The 22,250-nt window shown below is 44.0% G+C and overlaps 2 protein-coding genes and 1 long non-coding RNA gene across 3 annotated transcripts in view; 1 reads left to right on the forward strand and 2 right to left on the reverse strand.

The window, feature by feature from the left end:
• LOC135206518 (uncharacterized) overlaps positions 1-13,513 on the reverse strand; it is a 48,693-nt gene extending 35,180 nt beyond the window's left edge. Inside the window, exon 1 of the mRNA XM_064237875.1 lies at positions 13,492-13,513. The gene's annotated coding sequence lies outside the window, so the exon portion shown is untranslated. The remainder of the gene's footprint in view (positions 1-13,491) is intronic.
• LOC135206829 (sphingomyelin phosphodiesterase-like) overlaps positions 1-22,250 on the forward strand; it is a 126,398-nt gene that overhangs the window by 51,002 nt on the left and 53,146 nt on the right. The window lies entirely within an intron of this gene.
• The window catches only part of LOC135206532 (uncharacterized), a 30,798-nt gene continuing 22,104 nt past the window's right edge, over positions 13,557-22,250 (reverse strand). The window contains exon 3 of the long non-coding RNA XR_010312774.1: positions 13,557-13,693. This is a non-coding gene — a long non-coding RNA (uncharacterized LOC135206532). The remainder of the gene's footprint in view (positions 13,694-22,250) is intronic.

The following is a 22,250-nucleotide window of genomic DNA, read 5'->3' on the forward strand; positions in this document are numbered from 1 at the left end:
TTCAGAAGGTGATCCAACTCGCTATACCCCACGTCGTCTTCGCAGAATTAAGCGCCGAGCGATGTGCGGAATCAACCAAACGAAGAGAAGTCCGAGTCTGCTGAAGAGGGAAGAGTCAGACAAGGGCTCTCCTGACTCGTACCAGAACCCATCTTACCCGTAAGCTTGGATGGGGGAAAAGAAAATACGGTCTTGCCTTTCTCTTCCTTCGAAAGCAACCAGTCATCAAAATTCTTAAGAGCCTTCTTCATCGACACTGTCGGTTTCATCTTAACGACTGAAGACTTCTTAGACGTACTGGTCGTTGAAAATAAGGACGGAGGTGACGGAGGAGCAATGGCCGAAAGAGACTCCCCAAATCTTGCAAGAGGAGGTCGGTCAGTCTCTATGAAGAAACTGAAGCATCCTTGGGCAAATCTTCCTCAGAATCCCCAAGGTATCCTTCAGAAGAATGACGTTTAGAAGCTCTACTACCAGGAGGAGAGCTATTCCTTGGAGAGCGCTGTGTCGGAGAGCGCTATGAGAACCTCCACTGGAGAAGCGCCTACCTGGAGAGCGCTACAGAGACGAGAGAGCCTACTAGGAGAGCGCCTACTTGGAGAGAGCCTACTAGGAGAGCGCCTACTTGGGGAGCGCCAACGGAGAGAGGGGCCTACTAGGGGACGCCTGCTAGGAGAGCGCTACTAGTGGAAGCTCGCCTGTCGGAAACAAAGTCTAATTCCACAGAAGAGCGCCTGGACAAGGGAGAGCGCCTATCAGGCTCTCTGCGCCTGCCCTCTTCCAAACCCCTACCAGGCTCTTGACGCCTGCCACGGGGAGAGAAAACATCCAAGGAGGAGTCCCTGTCCGAAGCACTGCGCTACAAGGCTCTGAGCGCCTATCCAATCGGGAGTGACCAATGGAGATAAATGCTTCCACTGGCGCCTACAAGGCTCTTGGCGCCTACTAGGCTCTTGGCGCCTACTAGGCTCCAGCGCGTCCGTCAAAAGGAGAGCGGCAACCAGGCGAAGAACTCTTCCTTCTCTCCTGACGATAACGAGGCTCTTGACGTCTGTCAAGCTCTTGACGCCTAACTGAAGAGGAGCGGAAATCCTGAGGAGAGAGCCTGTCCGGCTCCTTACGCCTGACATGCTCAAAACTCTTGCTGGGAAGAGAGGAGAGCCTACTCGGAGATTGATCCCGAACTTCAGTCTGCACTTCTGAACTTCCTGCTACGAGGCTCAAAAACTTCTCTAGCCGGAGGAGAGATAGCAGAAGGGACGTTCTTAGACTTCTTCTTTACCGGAAGCGAGGCGTCCTTCCGACGATGAGAAGTCCCGGCAATAGAGTTAGCTGAAGCCGCAATCTGCGCTTGCAGACCCGCCAGGATGCGCGCAGGAGATCTCTTAAATTTCCTCTACAGGAGACGAAGTCCGAGACCGAACAGGAGAAGCGTAAACAGAAGAATTCTTGGCTCTCCTGCATTCCACTTCTGGCTCTTCAGCGAAGGATTCGGGCTGGAAGGAAGGGCGCAAGGAGCTTTTCCAGGGCCTCTTGAGAGGGTGAGACGACTCCGAGGCGCTCCATCTACGCTTAGGAGAAGGCGACGAAGATGACGAGAAGCACTGGCGCAATAACTCCTTCTTGGTTCGATCCAAGGCAGCCTGGGAACGAACAACAGGATCTGCCGAGGGGACAGCCTGACCGGTGGGGGTTTCTCCCTCCCAACCTTCCTGCGGCTTTCGACTTCCTCCTCCACTGGGTCTGGGAGTCTGGAAGAGGTCTAGGGCTGGAAGCATTAGTGAGCGGTCAGACGCACCCTCCACTTCACTAGGGGCACTGCACTGATCACTTGCACTATCACTCTTACCTTGTCGAGAGCGAGCGAGGCTCTCCCGGAAGGAACTTCCGAAAAACGAATCTTCGGGTTCAAAGCTGGGCGCAGGGGCTGAAACTGGAGAAGGAACTACTTCTACTACAGGTTCTCAGCGTCAATCTCACTCACCCTCGATCTACTAGAGCTCCTTGAAGAAGCCTTGCGCGCCCTATCCTTCTCTAACTTTCTCACATAAGAAGAAAGAGCCTTCCAACCATCCTCATCCAAATTCTCACTCTTTGCAGGGTTAATAAAAAAGCATTAATTCCCTCTACAAGACGTACATACAGCGTGGGATCTAATGCAGCTTTAAGAAGTCTAACTTTACATTCCTTCACTGAACAAACCCTAAATAAACTAGGTTTCTTAACTTCAGAATCATCCATGATTATTAATTCTAAGAAAAGCCAAAAGAAAAATCCAATAACAATACAAAAGCGTACGTCAAGCCAACAAACAAAGGGTACTTCACCAAAATCCAATCGTCGGCAACGAGAAAGAATTTAACTATCATAGGGACTGAACAACAGGTGTTGTCCAGCCGGCGACAGAAAATAATCTGACAAGAAAAGGGGGCCTGGTTCTTACAACCCGCCACCCAGCGCGGGTAAGGTAGATCACCTGACCTACCTGTAGCGTGTGCCGCGAGTTATGAATTTTCTGTCGTGACGTCAGAGACCTAAGCTAAGTATATATCTGGCAGGGAAGTTCATGTACAAAACCAACAAGTATATGGGCAGACACTTACTGTTATTCATTATCCAGTCTCCAAATGTCCAAGAATATCTCCAATTACTTATGGGTGTCTTCCTAAAGAAATACCCTTGGACCATCATTCCCTCTATATACAATCTCCTACTAAAAGAGACTTTTGAGAGATCTCTGATGAAGACAAGGGAGGCTATAAGAGGGAGATTAAACCAGTGGAGGACAACAAAAGAATCACAACTGCCCTTTCACCGTCTCCACCACATAACATACTGGTCCAATCTCTCTCCATGCATGTTTGGTTGCAACTGTCCATATCCCAGAACCTGAATCTGCACTTATCCTTGAAAGGTATAAAATAAGACTACCAATAGATAATCCCAGCTGCATAATCAGACAGGAAGCGAGAGTGTTCTCACTTCTTCCAAACAGAGCGAGTATAAGCATGAGGACATTACCCTGCAGCATCAGAAATGAGTTACTAGTTTTAGTTACTTGTTTCCTCGCTAAAACTCCTGCTGGGTTGGCGTCTCCACCTCTCTAAGAAGTCGCAGAGACGAGAAAATGTATATAAAAGGTACTAACTCAAGCAGACTGAAAATCCATCAGCATGTCTGTCAGTCTCGAGTTCATTTCCCCACAGGAAAGAGAAAGAAAGCGAACCTCCTATTAAAGACGGTTAAAGGACCAATAAGCATTGTACAGCAAAAGTCAGCCTTCGGCTCTCCAAGACTTTAAAAGACAAGACGACAAGCCAAGGCAGACAAAGGGAAATTGTGTCCGAGGACGAGAAAAGTCACGAAATGCTCTCCAACTGGAGAAAGCGCCGGTTCTCTTCTCCATTATCTAGTGCGCGCCAAAATACGCTAAGACAATTAAGATATATTCTCTATGTGGCCTCTATCCTCAACAAAATGAGGATACAGCAAGGCATATTGTGGCAACAAGTGCCGACAGGCCCAAACAAGTTCCTCCAACTCCATTCAAGCTGTTCTTCCGTCAGCGGGCAACAGGAGGACAGCTGCCAACAGGAGGTAAACAAAGAGCTTAAAAGGATTGCTCTTTCTCCGCAAACCTTGGCAACAAAAAGCGACACTTGTTGATAAGAGGTGACAGCAGCTGAGTGCTGTATCAAATCCATGACGACTCATTGAGAACAAGACAGTTAGGCGACTCAGGACTCGGCCAAGTCCGCACTCAGCAAGAGTCAACTACGTTCACGAGTCAACAATGTCCACAGCAGGGTTCCCCGATGTATTTAGACCGAATTATCGTACCAAATCTCTTCAAATTATCGTATTTTGATTAATAATCGTTTAGTTATCGCCACAGTGGTCAAATTAGCGTACTCGTACGATAATTATCGTATGTCTGGGAACCCTGGTCCGCACGAGTTGACAGGAGGAGAGAGAATGAGGAAAGCATTCCTATATGAAACTAAGTTAGAATTATCTGAAGCTAGAATATCTAGCTCGGCGAGAACTTTAGATACTACAGACAGTGTCGACTTGAAAGAGAAACATTAATCGAGGCAGTATAATAAGAGATTTGCCGATAGCCGAAGAGGAAGCAAGCAAAGAACAAACACAAGCATTACGAAGAAAAAAGGAATAGTATGCTAGTATACATGAATTTAGAATAACCCAAAAATGAGAGATAAACAGTCGACCGAGTCAACATATCTAAACGTATAAAACTCGCCACAGATACATTTATCTTTACTCAAAAGAATCAAAATAGTAAACATATAAAATATTCATAAATATGAAAACCCAAACTTACCCTAATTTGGTTCGCATATTACCAGTTTCACGACAGATTTTCAAGGATTCTTTTCTGTTCCTTCATTCAATAAATCGAGAAATTGCGTTGTGTTTAAGTATACATTTTAAATTACCATATCTTGTGATCGTATAAACATGATATTGTTATGATACAATAAGTTTTTATACATACTTACCTGGCAGATATAATACATAGCTATTACTCCGTCGTCCGACAGAAATTCGAATTTCGCGGCACACGCGGCAGGTAGGTCAGGTGATCTACCCCCCCGCCGCTGGGTGGCGGGAATAGGAACCATACCCGTTTTCTAATTCTATTTTTTTTCTTCAGCTGTCTCCTGGGGGATGCTGGGTGGGCCATTTAATTGTATATATCTGCCAGGTAAGTATGTATAAAACTTTATTGTATCATAACAATATCATTTTTATACATTCAACTTACCTGTCATATATACATAGCTGATTCACACCATTGGTGGAGGGTAAAAGACAGCTATTACTGAATAGACAGGTAAACAACATACGTTGTAGGTAATAAATAAATAAAACCTTGGGTTCCTATGTGTTTAGACGAAGGGTCGACTTCCTAGCTATTGCTAGTAGTCTGCTTCGTCTCAAGAGCCTCAGCAAGGATGTGACCTATGGCTAAGAGTTCTTGTAGATCTGTCAATGGGGTCTTATCCACTTACTTGACAGAATCTAGTGGTCATTTGTCAATGGGGTCTTATCCACTTACATGACAATACACCAATGCCTATTGGCATAATTTAAGGAGCACAACACCGATCCCGATCACCTGATCCTAACACGCATTTGTGCTTAATTTGAAAAGAGCTATCCCCAAACTCATTTCAAATAACCCCAGAAAATAATACACTTATGTTAAAAATAAAAAATAAAAAATAAAAAATTTTAATTCACTAGTTAAGGATCAGTGTCGGCTCCCTATCCCAGCAACGCATCCGTGGACACGTATAACAAAGAGAGAAGGATCTCTCATAGGCCCACTTGATCTCCTTCGTGCAAAGAGAAGTCAACACAGAGTTGCATCTCCCGTTATACAGCTAATATGACTCTCATGACATATTGTTATGGAAAGAACAAGAATTGTTAAAAGCTCGCACTTCAAGCGCTTTTAATTCTTAGCTGTTTGAAGGAAACGTCAAGTTACTCAAGAAGTGCTTTAGAAATTCCACTCTTCCAAAGAAGACCAGGGCTTTCTTTGCAACAGATCTCTTCTAGATGAAGCCCAGAGCCGCTTGCGCCTGGCTGCGCTCGCGCCTGGCTGGCGCCTCGCCCTCTGGGCGCGCCTGCCTGGCGCCATCGCGCCTGGCGCCTGCCTGGCCCGCGCGCCTGCTGGCGCTCGCCTGCGGTCGCCTCGCTGGCTGGACCTCGCGCCTGGTGGAGCCCCTCCGGCGCTGGGGGGGGCCTCTCGCGCCTGCCTGGCGCCTCGCCCCTGACTGGCGCCTCCGCATGGCGGGCCTCGCGCCTGGATGGGCCTCGCCCCTGGCTGGCGTCCTGCGCTGCCGGCGCTCCGCCTGCTGCCGCCTCGCGCCTGCCTGGCGCCTCGCGCCTGCCTGGCGCGCCGGCCTGTCCTGCCGGCACCTCGCGCCTGCTGGCGCTGCGCCTGGTGGCGCTGCGCCTTCTGGCGCCTCGCTACCTGGCTGGTGCTTGCTGGCCTCGCACTGGCCTGGCTCCTCGCACCTGGCTGACTTCACATTACTGGAGATTCGAGCTTGTTAAGAGTCTCGATGAAAACTGGCAATGTCCACCTCGGACACTTTATTTGCCTGATTTATTCGCCTCTAGCGCATCTGCGCCAGATTGGAGGCCTACTCCTTCTCCTCATCAGACAATGACAGTTTTTAATTGGACTGTCTTGCTCTGGCGTCTTTACACCTGTTTGGCATTTGGCGCCTGATTGGCGCTACATTGTCCGAAAGTCTGAACATCCACAATCGTTTTTTATCAGAGAGAGGAAAGGTGGAAGAAATTCTTTTCACTTTGAGCTTATGGCCTCTGCAACAAGGGGAGGTAATTTTTTAGTCGGCTACATCCAGTAGACGATAGGAAATCTAATAGTCCGAGAGACCAGTCTTCCTCCGCGGAGGACCATACTTGATACTTCAGTTGCTAACGAGCACTCTTCCGACAATGTTGACGAGTTCTCTCGTTGCAAAATCTTCTCTATCCTTGCACGAAGGCAGGGAAAAGAGCCTGGAAGTTTAGGAGAGACTGAGCTGAAAATTGGGAGGATTCCCGATTTCTAGCTCTTTAAATATATCTCTTCGAACCTTCTGGGAAGTAGTTTTGAGCCCTCATCGTATTCCAAAGACACTGTCAGCAAACGTTTAACTCTTATCTTCTTTTGTAGATAACAACGTAAATACATTGCCTGGACAACGAATCCTTTATCTGAAAGCATTGATCCAGGAATAAAAGGTTATAGTTCTTTTGCCAAACATACCATGCTGGCAGGAACCCATTGCCGAGTCTTTCTAGAATTTGATTCCAGATTCCAAGCCCAAAATCTCACTCGTCCTTTTGGTCGATTAGTACCAAGAGAAACATTGATGAGGAGCAGTTTCCATCTTGTCAGAACACGGAATCTGAGGCCCAAATAGGATCCCATTGTAACTATAAGATCTCCAAGTCTTGTCATATAGAGGTATTGTGTAAGATCCCGAAGATCTTAATGCTCTGCTATCTCCAATTCCCTTTATAGAGACAGAGTATAGCCTTTTACTGCGTTTCTTTGATAGCAGATATATACAAAGGTAATTCTTCCCTCTGAAAGGGAAGAAAAAAACCGCTATGTGGTTCACAGAGGTATCGGAAGAGGACAGTTTCCTCATTCCCTCAAGCACGATCTGCAGTAATTATATATCTTTTATCCATGACTACTGTCATTTACCTTGAAACATCCTCTCATTCATGTCCACTTCTGGTCAGTCTGCACGCAGACAGACTCATAGTGGAGAGGTGTTAAGAGTCCATTTAAAATAGATGTTGAAAGAATATTCAGACTGTCTTGGAAAAGACTTCCAAAACCTACTGTGAGAAGAACGTGACCTCTGAGAATCCAACCTCACTAAGTCTAAAATGAGGCATAACATATATCCTCTCTTTCTTTGACGCCCTTTGTCTTACATTCTGTAAAGAGTTTATCTTTTAGGGGAAAAAGACTAAATTTTATTCCCCTTTCTATAACATAAAGATGGCGTATATTGCTACCTCTCTCTTATATTCTTTCTTCCTGTCCTCGTGCCTGGTGGGCAACGAGAGAATGGAAAACATTCTATCATCGTTATTCTGCAAAACAAATTATTATCCTATTCTCCTACTAACTGATCCAGGATCGAGGGAGAATCATTCAAGATTCCTATCCTAGGACATCAGGCCGTAATGTACGGTTCAGATACTTGAAAGAGCCTCTCACCCAATACTGAGAGCTCCTACGAGTCTTTTCCAGTACCAAAACATTACAAGGTCTCCCTTGTTATGTTTACATGGGAGTAGGATAATATACCATCCTGTTAATAACAATGAAAGAGGAGAAAAAGGAGCTGCATGGTTCAAGGGACTAGCCGAAACGTGCAATAAAAAAGTGGTTGCCAAGGTCTTTCTAAAACCTGCACCCAGATTAACTTATGAGTCCGATATATTTTCTATCACTTGTCTCATAAGGTTGAGGAAAGCGAGAGACCTCTAAAGATATCAGTTCTCTTCACCATGTAAAGGTCTATAAAGCAGAAGAACCCACTTATCCTGACACGTACTACGTTCGCCTGTGCGATATCTAGAATAATTGTCAGTAGAGGGTTGATCTGGCAAAAAGAGTTTCTCCCAAAACAACTCCTCTTGCCAGGAGAAGTCGCTCAGGCGACCACTATGTTACCTGACATGAGAAGTCTGTTCTTGTTAGAGACTTCCGCAATTTCAGTTAATCCTGACAAGGGCCACGGCCGCCTGTGCGACAACTTGTGTCACTGTCAGGAAAAAACTGATCTTGTGTCAGTTCTCAAAGAGGAAACTCTTGGAAAGTCTATCTCCAAATACTGAGAAATTGGAGATCCTGATGTCTTGCGCCTGGCTGGCGCTTCGCGCCTGGCTGGCGCCTATCGCCTGGTTAAAGCCTGGCGCTCGCGCCTGGCTGACGCCTCGCGCCTGGCTGGCGCCTCGCGCCTAGCTGGCGCTCGCGCCTGGTTGGCGCCTATCGCCTGGTTAAAGCCTGGCTGGAGCCTTTATGGCCTATTACTTGCAACCTTGGTCAGGAAATCTCGATATCAAAATAAGAAGAGGTGCTGTAAGAATCCTATAATTCTACAGTACTTCCATAGTTGGATGTTTTCTTCTCAATTTTCCTCTAATACGAGTATATCGGAAGGGGAATTATTCTTTCCATCAGTTAATTCTTCCGTATCCCCCCCCCCCCCACCCCCCCCCCCCCCTTTTTTTTTTTCCTGAACGAGAAGGACCACTCCAGTGTGAGGGACTGAGTAACTTCCCAGCTCTATGTAGGAAAGCATAATTTGCTCTAAGGTATATCTATTAACTAATTATTTTCTAGTTAGAGCCAGGCGTCTGGCTGGCGCTTATGATTCCTTATGGCATGGTTTGAGGAAAAGGAAGCAGTCTACAGGAAGACTGTTCGTCTTCTTCTTGCTAAGAGATCTATGAAGAAGACTTCTCGCAGGTTCTCACAACTCTTTGCAATAAATGTTAGACATACTTTAACAGTTATTATCGTCGATCGAGGTTCTCACGGACTCGCAAATTCTTGCATTGCTTTTATTTAATAACTCGCTCAAACGAGAAATATTTTGGATGGTGCTCTAGGCTTATTGCACCAAGCTGGCGCAATTTGCGCCAGGGTGGCGCAACTCGCGCCAGGGTGGCGCAACCTGCGCCAGGCCGGCGCAACCCGCGCCAGGGTGGCGCATCTGCGCCAGGCTGGCGCCTCCTACTAATTATCTTTATGTTATGTGCCAGAACATCTGTGTCTTTATGGTACCCTACATCCTTTCATATGTTAATTCCGTTCTTATTATGAAAAACTTTTATATACGTAGTATAATCCATTCAGGGAAACCATTTCCCACTAAAAGAATGTTACCCATCCGACTCATACAACTTCTGCGCAACATCCGATTCTAATACGGTTGTGTCCTTTTTCGAAAGACTTAACCATACCGTAGTCTTGAAGTGAATCTCTATTACATCTCTCTTCTCACTAAGTATGTATTCTAATAAGCCATGCTTTCGTAAGTATGAGTGCATTAAATAAAATAATGTTCTGCTGCATTAGAATCCTTTAATCATGTTACCTACGGTAAACAGCATAGAAAGGTTGTAATATCCTTCTTATTGAAAGATTCCTAACAAAAGGCAGACACTATATTATTTATGATAGCTTCAGTATTCCCTCAATCCGAGGCTAAGACCACGATTGTAGGGAAGAGAAACGGTTAGTTATCCCATTCCGCAGGAGAGAGAGCTGTAAATGACCTCCTCACGACTGAGAACAAGATGGTACTGACTATGACTACTGCGACTGCGTTGGTTGGTCTTCAAAGCGAAAGCAGTCTGGGCTTCCCTTTCCATGGTTGCCAGTTACTCCATTAAATAAAGGAATCTTATAAATTATTACCGCACTTCAGGAAGTTTTTATATAAGCATAAATAAGCTAACGGGACTTCGACAAGTCTAGAAACTAAATAGGTGTCGTCTAAACAATTCTTTTAAACCTATTCCTTCCTAGGAAAGTCCTAGAAGGGTACTGGTAATTCATGGAAACCTCTTCTAACACGAAGAAATATGTTCTATCCTACTCTCAATCCACCAATAAAGATATGCTTCTCCGATCACTTCTCAAAGACACGATAGCATCATATAACTCATACTCTAGCTTAATAGAATCCTCTATAATACTGTTACATTAAGGTAACCGTAATAATTTAGGAAATTTTGTAAGGATTTCACTTGACCATTATAGCATAAATTTTCTTTCGGTATGTGTCTATGCCTTGCCATACCGTAGTCCTAAGGCGATTTGTCCTAAAGCATGGTAGGAGCTAGAAGCTTAAAAGTCATACATATATGCTTTATCACTCAACGAGATCCATATAATTCATTCGATTGACAAACAATCTAAATCGTTCTCATCATAATAGATTTATATCTAAAAATGCACCGATGGGGAATCTTATGTTGAAATAACAATTTCATACCCCCATTGGATAGCGCTCTCGTCTAGTTGCGAAAAAAAAATGTTCGAACAATGACTTTATCACAAATGTTATCGAATGATCTCTAATATTGAAGGCGCTAAATCGTCGCCTGATTCCGAAAGGTGGATCGATTAATGTCATTCTAATTTTGAATAATTCTACCAGAAGGCATTATACGAGGATCTTCGCCAATTTCATTCATTTGAAGTTCTATCCATTGAGGAACCGTACGCATAAAAGGAGAAACACTGTTTTAGGATGCCTTTCCAATGGCTATCCCTGGCAGTCTGGACGCTCTACAGAACCTGCCGATGGGACGCCTGACCGGTGGGGATTCTCTGAAACCTCCTTACGGTTTTCGACATTCCTTCTCCTCTGGGCTTTGTGAGCTTGGAAGAGGTCTAGACCTGAGAGCGAGACAGAGCCGATCAGACGCACCCTCCATTGTAATGGGGGAACACTATAATTCACTTCTCACGTTCTAAGAGTTCGCATTCGAACTATATCCAAAGTCTACATTTGCAAATATGATATTGTAGATTCTGCGGATAAGAAGGTGATGAGGATGCAACAACTACTAGTACTGTTACTACTATAATTGCTCGTTAACACAAGAGCTAATAAAGCTTCTAAAGGATAGTTACTTTTCTGACTTCCCCAACTAGGAAGAAAGATATACATTTCCTCAATCAAACTCTAACACTTATTTGTATTAATGAAATAAATATAAGTAATTCCCTTTCATGAAAGTATACGTAATTCACTTTCGTGAAAGTGGACGAGTGTCTACCGAAAAACTTCGGTAGTTACACGTCACTAATCTTCTAAATTTTCGAAGTTAATTTTATCAAAAAATTCTAAAAGTTAACAAAAGCGTATGCCGAACCAAAGATCCATTACTTCCCTGTAAAAGTTAGCCCAGACGATCGATGGCGATGAAAACACGAAAATCCATCAGGAGGAACTGCAAAACGTTGTTTACATTCCAAGCGACAGAAAAAATAGAATTAGAAACGGGTATGGTTCCTATTCCCGCCACCCAGCGGCGGGGTGGTAGATCACCTGACCTACCTGCCGCGTGTGCCGCGAAATTCGAATTTCTGTCGGACGACGGAGTAATAGCTATGTATATATCTGACAGGTAAGTTGAATGTATAAAACCATTATTTGACCAGGAATAGATTATTTATGATTATTACTAACCTTAAAACAAAAATTGTGAAATTTCCTATACAGCGATCCAAAGAATAGTCTTATTCATCTACAAATGCCTGCTAGCAACAATATCTGACGTGCATGCATGCCCTTCAATATTATTACCTCAACAAAAACACTTATAAAATCATAGACTTAGCTGTAACATATGATGATAAAATTCCTCCGAAGCTGTGTTGATTTCTTCCCCCCTACATTAGAGCTACCGTAAGGCACAATGACCTTCACTGTTTGACAACTAAACCGGATTACTGCCTGACTGACTCAAATCAGTCGGAGACGATTGACGATCCACAATGCGCGACCCCGCATTCACTAACGACAATCCTTAACGACTCGTTAAAGATTGCTTAGAGTTAAACCACCATTTAATGTATTTTTACTCTTCAAAACACTTAATATAAAGAAAATATTATAGTTACTACTAACAATTCAATACAACTTATATATAATTTTCTACACATCTTGCATTGCATAATGTTTACAAATCTTTTCCTTACAACTAAAGATAAATGACTGTTTACTGGTCTTTATAAATACACTATCGTGATTCCATCTCGAGTCACGATAACATTATCATATATCATATATTATTAAGTCTATGCATGCTAACACCTCAAACTAGGTGTTGAAGACGACAGAATGCGCCCTAAGGAGCGAGCATCAACGCTTACCGAAATGGTCCTTATGTGAACTCTTTTAACGGTCCTTTGGCGAACGCTTTAAATGATATTCAGACCATGAAAAGGCCGAAGTAGGTATTGGAGGGCACAGAATCCCATTGTCCCAAGAACCGACCCGGTTTTTGGTTCCCTGGCACCGGACGTTTCCAACTGTCGCAGGGCATCCTAGGCTCGCGATACGTACAGACGAGGGCACAACACCTTAGTTCTAACAAGGAACACGAAAATGAGCGCACATTGGAGGGATTCGGAACGTTCCCATCACGAACTAAGTTCAAATTGTATTAGAACTAAAAATAGGTTAACGTTCTAACTTCTCATTACGCTTTTCCTGAACCAAATGGGAGCGAAGGAGGAGCTACAATAGAAGTCAATACTAGCTACTAAAATGCATAGTCTGAGTAGGGATAGCCTGACAGGTTCAAGTCCTGATCTAAACCAATTGCTTTCACAATCTATTAGTTCCAGTCTTTCCTATATCTAAATATTCAAACATAAATTTCTCAGCAACAAATCCCTACATTCTTCACATCTAGTAGTTCCAAAATCACACACTGTAACCCCTGCTAGTACAAAGGAATGTAGATCAACTTCCAATTTCACCATCCTGGTTACACCAAAACATTCCTACATAGCCTGATGTTATTGGTTTTACTTCCGGTGGAAGATATCCTAGGAAAATGAAATTACAATACCGTAAACAGGTGTAAAACAGCCAAACTTAATATTATACCAACATCGCCTAGCCGCAATGGCGGCAAGGAGAATTCTGACGAGCTAAAACATTCGAAAACACACCTGTGGAGAACAGGTATTCTAGACAGTCATCCGGGCAGCCATTCGAATTTTTTGTTTGAATGCTGACTCTCCTAATCGGCGGGGAGATATAGCTAAATTTAACAGTAGGTAAGATTCATCTCAAATAATGGGTTTTATGAAAATTACATAAATACTGATAAAAAAAAAACTTTCATCCACTATTCTACCAGCAGAAGTGATGGAAAAGTATGCGTTACCAAATTGGCAAATGTTCTTTGGATGACTTGCTAGAATACTGGTACCATTCATTAACTTTTCTCCACGGCACACCTTCAAGGTCACTCTTCGTTACATACAACACATGCTCCTGTGGACCATCCAAAACATTACGACGTATGAAGGAGACTATATGGCTGTCTTCTGGTGGAATTGGGTCTGCCCACAGCCTGACACTGCATTCTGCTTGAGCATTGAAAAATTTCAAAACAATGAAGAAGAAAGTTATTTCATTTTATTGAATTTGAAAAAAATTAAAAGTTTCAGGCCCCGCAATAGTCTCGAACAAAAAAAAAAAAAAAAAAAAAAAATAAAAAAAAAAAAAAAAAAAAAAAAGGGTGATCATTACAATATCAAAAACTTCACTTGTATTTCTCGTACAGTTATAAATTATCGATTGAATAAAGAGGTGGCGTTCGGAACTAGTATTACAAATTTGTACATATTTTGAATACAGTCGATGCCCCTATTCGCAGACCCATGCATTTGCAGATTTCTCTATGGACCTTATATTCCCACAATTCATGGGAAAGTTTCATATTTGCAGTATTATTCTACAAGAAATATCCACAAAATACTCAATTTTTATATGAATTTCATGATTGAATATGGGGGATCAACTATTCCAATTTTCATCTTGAGTAAGATTATTTTAACTACAAACCTTTGTCTCTTTCTTATAAAAACCCACTTGGAGGCCTGGAAAATTTCAGTAATACAGTGTGAGCACACTACACTTTTGATAGAGTACCCATTGTTCATCATGGAAGGCGTTACTCTTATGGTACCCCCTAGGCTCTGTAAGACAGATCTACCAATATCAAGAAATCTTTCTAAACTGGTCTTGATCAATTAAGTATTAAAGGATTGAAGGAACAAGGGCTCTTTCCCTTGCCTGCAACAAATTACCCGGTTTTCCTTCACCCACCCTTCTCAGACAGATGTGGCAACAGCACACAAAGTGGCTAAGATCCCCACTGCCCATGGTCTGCCATATACTAATGCACATGTCCCAACTTAGCTCTGGAACACTTTTGATTGCATAAAAAATTTTTAAATGTTGCAGTTACCTTCTGAAGATGTTAAGTGCCTAGTCTTAAGTTCCTGTAAAAAGTTTGTTCCATAAAATTTTTCACTTAGTCATAGTTAAAATTTGCTTGTCAGGTGATTTGTCAAGGCATTTTGCTGTCAACTTAGATGATTTTAAATCTCAGCAATTAGGAATTTTAAGACTAAAAATCATAAACACTTCCTCCAACTGCTAAGTATAAATAGTAATACTAATGGAGAAGAAAGAAGTTTGGCATTTTTTTTTTTAGTTCCATTATGCAAAAGACTAAAAAAACCAAGAACAAACCCTGCCAAGAGGTGATCATATCTTGTATATCATTAAAGCAGTTTTTTGGTATATGGAGACTATTTACATTAGAACTCCCAACATCTTTACAAGAAGACACTCTCATAGTATTTTATCACTAAAAAATTTTGTACCACATTATGCCACAGTATGAAACATTCCCAAGACGGCAAGCACATCAGACGAAAATGAGGTAAATTTATTGTGGTCAGATATAAAAAACAACAACCCCCCCCCCCCCCCCCCCAAAAAAAAAAAAAAATTATATTGTTATTGTACAATAAAGTTTTCATACATACTACCTGGCAGATATATACTTAGCTATAGACCCCGTCGTCCCCGACAGAAAGAATTCGAATTTCGCGGCACACGCTACAGGTAGGTCAGGTGATCTACCGCCCTGCCGCTGGTGGCAGGAATAGGAACCATTCCCGTTCTCTAACCAGATTTTCTCTTCCACCTGTCTCCTGAGGGGAGGCTGGGTGGGCCATTTAATCGTATATATCTGCCAGGTAAGTATGTATGAAACTTCATTGTAAAATAACTATCATTTTCATACATTCAACTTCCCTGTCAGATATATACTTAGCTGATTGGCACCTTTGGCGGGGATAAGAGACAGCTATTACTGATTAGACAGGTAAACAACATGCGTGTAGGTAAATATATAAAAAAATGAAGTTTTTATGATAAAACAAAGTTTAATGTATACTTACCTGGCAGGTATATATATAGCTATATTCTCTGTTCCACCTGGCAGAAATTTTCAAAAACTCGCGGCAAACGCTAGTAACCTATTAGTAGTTCAGGCAACCACCACCCCGTTACCGTGGCGCTAGCGCTAGGAACCGTTCCCAATTGGGCCAGATTTTCTCTGAACCCTGTCTCCTGAGGGGAGGCGGGTGGGTAATTAAATTATATATACCTGCCAGGTAAGTATACATTAAACTTTGTTTTATCATAAAACTTCATTTTAATGTATGACACTTACCTGGCAGGTATATATATAGCTGATTGACACATTTGGAGGTGGGTCAAGGACAGCAACATTCTATGAGTATAAAATATTATTAAAATATTATTAAAACTCCAGTTCCTTACCTGCTAAGGTAGCTGACTTCATAGGTCCTGCCTCTAAGCCTGCTTAAACCTTAGTAGCTCTCAACAAGGAAGTGTCCTGTATGTTGAAGAAGCTAAGACTGGAACTGACAACTGGACGTGACCAATGTGTTGACAGAACCGTACAGCCCTCTTATGCCACGGCATTTAAGCTAGTAATAGATCATTACCTGAACTACACAACACACCATCACCGGATAATACTAACAAGACTGAGAAAAGTACCGCACACTTTTCTTCAGACAACCAATAAACACAAACACCATCACCTAATAAAATCAACTAGCTTAAAAGAAGGTTATGGGGTAGTAACTCCTTGCCCAATACTGTACCAGAGGACACGTATGGACCTAGCGTCTGACAATTATCAAAGGTTGTCTGAACATCCCTAAGATAATGAGACGCAAATATTGAATTAGTTCTCCAATATGTGGATTCAATAATTTCCTTGAGGGCTAATTCTTTTTTAAAAGCTAATGAAGTCGCCACTGCCCTGACTTCATGAGCCTTCACTTTCAAAATACCAAAGCTCTGCTCTTGACACAACATATGAGCCTCTTTAATTAACTCTCTCATGAAGAAGGCTAGAGCGTTCTTCGGGGTCATGGGTCTAATGGTCTTTAACGAACACCACAGAGCATCAGACTTCCCTCTGATATCTCTTGTTCTTTGGCCATATAACACCGCAACGCTCTCACTGGGCAGAGAACTCTTTCTTGCTCGTGACCCACTAACTCAGCCAGACCCAAAACTTCAAAGGATCTTGGCCAAGGATTAGCTGGATTCTCATTCTTGGCCAAGAAACCTTCTTGGAATGAACACACTGCGTTGCCATGTCTCCATCCCACCTTCTTCGATATGGCCTGAAGCTCACTAACTCTTTTAGCAGTTGCCAATGCTACTAAAAAGATAGTCTTCTTAGCAAGATCTCTCAGAGAGGATTCCTCTAAAGGCTCGAATTTGCTAGAAGTTAAATACTTCAAGACCACATCAAGGTTCCAAGCAGGTGGCCTGCATTGTGATTGTTTCTTTTTCGTACCAAATGACCTAATCAATCTCTAAGTTCTAAGTTATTCGAGATGTCTAGATCCCTGTGTCTAAAACACTGAGGTTAGCATACTCTTAAAACCTTTAATTGTCGAAACTGACAAGCGTAAAATCCTTCCTCAAGTATAGAAGGAAATCTGCGATTTGGGTCACAGAGGTACTGGATGAAGACACTTTCCTGTTCTTACACCACTTCCGGAAATTGTCCCACTTCGACTGATATACTGTGATTGTGGAGGTTCTTCTGGCTCTAGCCACTGCACTGGCCACCTCTCGGCTCTCCCTGAACTTCTTCATCACTTTCCCCAGTACCTTGAACGGAGGAAAAGCGTACAGATCTAAGTTTGACCAATCCATCAGGAATGCGTCGACCGCCACTGCTTCCTGGTCTGGAACCGGAGAGCAATAGGTTGGTAACCTTTTTGTTCTGGCTGTTGCAAACAGATCTACTGGACGGACGGCCCCACAACTTCCACAGGCTCTGGCAAACCTCCATGTGCAACGTCCCCCCACTCCCGTCGAGAGAAGTTGTTCTCTTCTGCTCAACAGGTCCGCACCCACATTCTTCTCTCCTTGTATTAAACCTGGTGAGTATCACGACCTTTTCCTCTTCCGCCCAAGCAGAACTTCCTTTGCCAGATTGTAAAGGGAAAAGAATGAGTTCCTCCTTGTTTTCGGATGTATGCCAGAGCCGTGGTGTTGTCCGAGTTGACCTGCACTGTCTTGTTTCGAATCAACTCTCTGAAGTGCTTACAAAGCCAAGAAAATTGCCATCAGTTCCTTCCTGTTTATGTGCCACTTTGTTTCTTCCTTGCTCCAAAGTCCCGACACCTCTTGAGGGCCTAATGTCGCTCCCCAACCCGCGTCCGACGCGTCAGAAAACAAGACGAGGTCTGGGCTCTTCTGCTGAAGCGACATCCCTCTTGCTAACCTGCCTGGAGTTAGCCACCACGTTTAATTCCTCCTTTACTTCGGCCGGAATTAGAAACTGGAAGGAATCCGGTTGCAATTTTCTGGCCATGAATCCTTCAGGAAAAACTGTTAGAGGTCTCATGTGCAGTCTTCCTAAAGAAATGAACCTCTCTAGCGAAGAGATGATTTGTGCCACCTTAGTAGACTCATCCACTCTCTTGCTGAGGACATCGTTCCTTCCTTTAGAAAGTCCTGCACCTTGCGAATGCATTGGGCTTGCTTTCGGGGGAACGGACGAAAAAGACCGAAAAGTCACTGCCGATATCTGAATCCCCAATAAAAAACTATCTGTTGTTGGGGATCCAATTGAGACTTTCCCATGTTTACTACCAGACCTAGGTCTTTTGCTAAGTCCAATGTTTGACTCAAGTCCTCCAGACATTGACTTCTTGATTGGGATCTTATCAACCAGTCGTCCAGATAAAAAGACACTCTGATCCCTCTTAAATGTAATCCATCTCGCCACTATTGGCCATCATCCTCTGTGAACACTTGAGGGGCTGTGCAAAGGCCGAAGCATAGGGCCCTTGAACTGATGAAAGACCCTGTCCTGAAATCACAAACACCTTAGATACTTCCTGCTTCCTGGATGAATCGGAATATGAAAGTATGCGTCTTGTAAGTCCAGGGTCGCCATCCAGTCCCCTGGACGTACCGCTTGCCAGTTAACTGAATTCGTTCGTCTCCATAGTGAACTTGGTCTTTTCTACGAAAAGATTCAGTGGACTTACGTCCAGAACTGGCCTCCAACCTCCCGAGGGACTTTGCAACCAGGAACAGACGGTTTTGTAAAAATCCCGGAGATTCGTGATCCCGAACAGGCTCTATGGCTCCTTTCTCTAGCATGGAAGCTACTTGCTCCCACAGCGCCGCTTTCTTCACTAAATCGTTGTAATTTGCCCCGAGGGCTCTCGGAGATGTTGCGAGAGGAGGTCTCTTCAAGAAAGGAATCTTGTACCCTTCCCGAGCTACGTTGACAGCCCAGGGATCTGCCTTCATATTCTGCCAACTTAAAAACCCAAAAAACCTTGAAGTCTGGCTCCCACGTCGTCTGGAGGACTGAGTTCTCATTCTTTTAGAGGGGGTCTTGGCTCCTCTTTTAGCGGGTACTCTCTTACCCCTAAAGGCGGGTCGAGCGAATGTTCTTCCTCGAAAGGGCTGTTGCGAAGGCCTAGTATCCTTTGGAGTCTTCTTCACCAACTTGGTTGGTAAGAACTTCTTAACTGAAGACGAGAGAAGATCTTGAGTGGCCTTCTGCGAAAGGGAGAGAGCTATCCCTAATCACCTCTGAAGGAAAGAGCTGTTTCGAAAGAGGAGAGAACAGCAACTCCGATTTCTGAGAGTTAGAAACTCCTTTTGAAGCGAAAGAACACAACAGCGATCTCTTCTTAAGTACTCCTGCTGTGAATAACGAAGCCAGTTCATTCGTTCCGTCTCTCAGAGCCTTGTCCATGCGGACATAATGCTCTTAGCTGTTTCTAAGTCCTGCGAATCCTCTCCTTCTAGGGAGTTCGCTAGTGCTCCCAAAGACCAATCCAGGAAATTGAAGACTTCGAAAGTCCTAAAAATCCCTTTAAAAAGATGGTCAAATTCTGAAGACGTCCACCAGACCTTAGCAGACTGTAACGCCTGTCTGCGTGAGCTGTCTACTATACTGGAGAAGTCCCCCTGGGAGGAGGCAGGTACTCCCAGGCCTAGACTTTCTCCAGTAGCGTACCATACTCCTGATTTAGATGCTAACTTCGCTGGAGGAAAAACAAAAGAGTATTTTCCCGCTTCTTTCTTATCCTTCATCCAGTCATTCACACGTTGAAGGGCCTTCTTCGCCGAAATTGACATCGTCATTTTAAGGAAAGAGGACTTCTTTGGAGTCCTAGTCTTGGAAAACTGTGATAAGGGGGATAACGGAGCTGTCGGTTTAAATTCCCCCTCAAAAATAGCAATAAGACGTGAAGTCAGAACCTTATAATCTGAAGAAGGTTCCGTATTCTTTTCCTCAATTAATTCCAATTCTCTTCTGCTGAGAAATGTCTTATAAATCATCGTCGTGTTGACGCTTCGTTGACGGAATAGTGTCCTGCCGCCTGCGTCCTGCGGCGACCGAGAGTCGGCGTCCTGCCGCCTCTCGATGTCCTGCCGCCTGCGTCCTGCGTCCATCATAGACACGCCTGTTTCCTGTCGCCTGCGTCCTGCGTCCACAATTGGTCCCGCGTCCTGATGTTTGCGTCCTGCTTCTTCCGAAACTATTTTCTTCCTGTTGTTCTGCGCCCCTGCAAAACAAGCGCTCGCTTGTCCTCCTAGCGCCAGTGCGCCCTGAGTCCTCGGCGAACACGTCCTTGTCTTTCCTTTTAGAAGACTTAATGGGAAGGAAAATCGTCCTTACGCCTCGAAGATGCTTGCGCAGGCGCATCCCAAGACTTCACCAGAACTGCCAGCTTGGACTGCATTTCCCTTAAGAAATCCTTCGTACTATCCTCCTGAATGGTAGACGAGACGAAGAGGAGGATTACGAGCGGGACTGCGACCTAACGGAGAGCGATCTGGTAACCCCCTCTACCCGACGGAGAAAGACGAGGGGAAGATACAAAAGAAGATGGAGGAGATTCTCCCATCGAAATACCAGGCCGAGAAGGAAGTATAGCGCCAGTGCGCCCTGAGTCCTCTCTAGCACGAAAAATCCTTTCCTTTTGATCGGCACTGCGTCCCCGTCTTCCGAGGAGGCAACACCTCAGGACTACTCCAAGCCTCACGATCTTGAGCCTGTCTCTCGAGAGCAGTTGATGTCCTGAAAGTCCTCTGAGGGGGCGAGACACCACTGCATACCGACGTTCTCGCTCGGGAAGTCGAACCTTCCGAGGATGCACACTTCCCAGTTGCGCCTTTTCTGCGGCGAACTGCAACAGCCTGGGAACTTGCAACAGGACTGTTCGAAGGGAGCGCTGACCGTGACAAAACCTCTCTCGCCTCCTTCGACTGTCGACATGCCTTCTCCCTTGGGTCTGGGAGCTTGACAGAGGTCAGGTCTAGGAGCACGAGAGAGACGATCAGACGCCCCCTCCACTACACTTTCACTGACATCGAAAGCACTAACTCTATCTGTAAGTCGCTGTATCTGGTCGCCCATGGACGCAAGGGCAGCAAACACCTTCACAAATATTTGTATCGTTCGCCTCCTCCGATACAGCAGCGGGCGCAGGAGATACCTGGGGAGAAGGAACTACCAACTCTACATTAGAAGGAGCTGGAGAGGAAATACATTCACTCCTTTACTAGAAGAATTTGACTTCTCACTACGAGAAACAGATCTCCTTACACGATCTTTCTCAAGTCTCTCAACATATTTCATAAATATCTTCCATTCCTTCTCTGATAAATTCTCACATTCAATGCATCTATTCTCCCAAGTACACACATTCTCCCTACACTTCTTACAAATGGTATGAGGGTCGACCGAAGCTTTCGGCAATCTTACCTTACACCCCTCTTTTACACACACTCTAAACATACTCCAGTATCAGACATCTTTAAAGAACAATCCAAAGCGAATGCCAAGCTAACGTTTCGAGTACAATACCAAAAATCCATAAAAAAGTCAGCAACGAGAATGAAAATCCTAGCATGGGGAACACCAACAATGTTGCCGGTTCGGCTGGCAGAGAAAATCTGGCCCAATTGGGAACGGTTCCTAGCGCTAGCGCCACGGTAACGGGGTGGTGGTTGCCTGAACTACTAATAGGTTACTAGCGTTTGCCGCGAGTTTTGAAAATTTCTGCCAGGTGGAACAGAGAATATAGCTATATATATACCTGCCAGGTAAGTGTCATACATTAAAACCTTGGTTCCTATCTGTTTAGGCGGAAGATTTCATAACTACTGCTTAGAAGTCTGCTTCGCCTCAAGAGCCTCAGCGAGGATGTGACCTATGGCTAAGAGTTCTTGTGGGACTGTCGATGGGGTCTTATCCACTTACATGACAATACACCTATGCCTAATGGCATAATCAAGGAGTACAACACCAATCCCGATCACCCGATCCTAACCGTGGATTAGCACTAAGATTGAAAGGAGTTATCCCCAACCACCTTTCTTTTAAACAACCTTAAAACTCAACACCAAATTCTTTTTAAACTAAAACAAAACAAAAAATGTTAAGGATCAGTCTTATCTCCTTTTCCCAGCACGGTATCCGCTGATACATAAGGACCCAGAGAGAAGCATTTCTCGTATGTCACTCTCACATCTTTT

This window comes from Macrobrachium nipponense, chromosome 31 (genome assembly GCF_015104395.2).
Source record: "Macrobrachium nipponense isolate FS-2020 chromosome 31, ASM1510439v2, whole genome shotgun sequence".
NCBI lineage: Eukaryota > Metazoa > Arthropoda > Malacostraca > Decapoda > Palaemonidae > Macrobrachium > Macrobrachium nipponense.